The sequence below is a fragment of the Chrysochloris asiatica genome, unplaced genomic scaffold, assembly GCF_000296735.1.
Source record: "Chrysochloris asiatica unplaced genomic scaffold, ChrAsi1.0 scaffold00103, whole genome shotgun sequence".
NCBI classification, from domain to species: Eukaryota; Metazoa; Chordata; class Mammalia; order Afrosoricida; family Chrysochloridae; genus Chrysochloris; species Chrysochloris asiatica.
Genome location: NW_006408621.1, coordinates 6,856,849 through 6,859,350, shown reverse-complemented (window position 1 = coordinate 6,859,350; position 2,502 = coordinate 6,856,849). Strand labels below are relative to the sequence as shown.

General features: G+C 40.5%; 1 pseudogene; it reads right to left on the bottom strand.

Annotated features, from left to right (window-relative positions):
* The window catches only part of LOC102827426, a 47,101-nt pseudogene extending 45,152 nt beyond the window's left edge, over positions 1 to 1,949 (bottom strand).
* Between the last annotated feature and the right edge of the window lie 553 nt (positions 1,950 to 2,502).

Genomic DNA, 2,502 nt, shown 5'->3' with positions numbered 1-2,502 from the left:
AGTCCAGGCCCAGACGGCTTCACTGGTGAGTTCTACCAAACATTCAGGGAAGAGCTGTCACCAATTCTACTCAAATTATTCCAGAATATAGAAGAGGGCGGAAAACTTCTTAACACTGTTTATGACGCCAGCATAACCCTCATACCCAAACCAGGGAAGGACATCACTAAGAAAGAAAACTACACACCAATATTCCTCATGAACATAGACACAAAAATTCTAAACAAAATCCTAGCCAACAGAATCCAGCAGCACATCAAAAAAAATAATACATCATGACCAAGTGGGACCCCTCAGAGCAACCCCCTTTCAAGACTGAGACTCAAGAGGAATACATGTGCAGCCATGTGATCTGGATGGTGACCACCTTGGTCACTGATAAGGGAAGAGGGGTAAAAAAACAGCAATGAAGTTGCAAGCTAAGTCTGACCACCTTCAATAGACCCCTGTGAACCTGGGTAGAGACCTGGAAGGCCAGCAATATGGCAAGAGCTGGGGACTCCTGGGCCAGAGGCAGTGACATGGCCTCAGAGGACTAGAGTGGATAATGAAATATCCAGCTGATATGAAATGAGGGGAGATGCACAAGAATACCCACATTTGCAGATAGTACCCACTTGACCTGACTTCAATGGCTGGATGATCAGAACTCAACTAGAAGAAGAAAGAAGAAGGGGAAAAAAAGGAACTTGTTATAATTTGATGAACTTTACCTATACTTATGGATGTAGTAGCTAAAAAAAGAGAACAAATCTTACAGCGAGGATCACTCCCATCCCCTTTGTACACAGGGTTGACAGGGATGGGCAACATAGAAATTGGCTACCCAAAATGGGGGGGGGGCACCTATAAAACAAAAAGTGACCAGCTTACAGGCTTTCAAGAGGGAGCCTAGTTCCAAACTGGGTGGGGGAAAGGCAGAATCACCACTGAATGATTTCCAATCCTTTGAGACCAGGCTGGCAAAAGGAAATGGGGATAAGACTCTTGTGGTACAATAGTGAATAATTGCCATCAGGTCTGACTGTGAGGCTAGGAACTATAGATGTAAATGTTTTTTGATGAAAGGAGGAAAGTGATTGATTTTGCAGCCCAGGAGCAGAGGTCCCTGGGACTATCAAATGAGAAGAATGGAGAGTGGGACCCTACCCAGTGAGGCAGTGATGCCAGGGATGGAGACAGAGAAGATGATGTGGACAGATGGAGTAGCTGGAGACACTGGACTCAGAGAGGGAGAAGGGCTGTGTGCTGATGGCTAGGGTGGGGTGGGGTGGGGTGGGGTGGGGGAGGCGGACCTGTGTGGTGTACCTTTGGGGTTATTTGATGATGCATTGAGGGGATTATACATTGCAATGAAACAAAATACGATAGGATGAGTGTAAAGCTGATGTTCTCCCATGTAAACCTCACAAGAAAAACAAGAAAAAAAAAAGGGGCATTAGGGATTGAACAAGGAGCAACACAAACACCATTCCTGTTCTCTTAAAGCTCACCTCTAGTAGGACAATACCAAAAGACTATGGGAAGTTGAGAACTTCTCATAATCAATAAATGATGAAATAATCAGTTTCCATATAACAAAACACTAAGCTAAGCCACTTGACTAATATCCCAGTTCTTTGTACAGAAATGCAGATAAAAAATCATGTTGAAATTTGAATTTTATCATTTTTAACTTTATTTTTTATTTAAATTTTTACTAGTTATTACAGCTTCATGATGTAACATTTATCCATTTTATTGTTTGAAATGGCATAAAGCAAAATGTTTCTACCTCTCATGTCTTTCAAATATCCTGTTTGTTGCCCCAGAGGCATTGCCTGAATCCTTTTTCTTATACATCCTTGTAGAACTATTTCATTCTTTCCAAAAGAATACTTTTCTATCGTCTTACATTCTTGCCGGGAGCCAGCCCCAGCAAACTTATTCCAGGGTTTTTCCGAAAGCATGTGCGACGTCGGCGAAATACACGGAGTCTATGGGTTTTCTTCTTACATACTTTAATATTACTACTTCTATATCTCTCTACCTCTACTTCTCTTAACATCTTCTTATATACCGTTACAGAAACAAAAAACATTGTTTTCACAGCAATCAATGACATCAAGGTACAATCTATCTTGGGGAACATTCCTTACGGTTTACAACTTTTAAATTTACAACAGGGATGAGAAGTCACAACAAAGACATTATCTCAAGGCATAAGAGACATTCAGGCACCTTGAAACCTTTTAGTTAAACATTTGTTCCTACATAAATCTGTTCTTTTCTCTGAGAAGCAAGTTAACCTTTACATGTCTCTTAACCTTTATTAGTCAAATCTTAAGCCATCAAGCCTAACTGTCAGATGCAATTTATACTTCTTTAGCTTCCTCCTACAGAAACATCCTTTCTCAGGGAAGCTGAAGCTTATCAAAACAATTTCCCTATTTTACTGATCAGACTTCTTATTTATATAACTGTAGATTCTCACAACCCTTATCTATAGTCTAATTATATTTT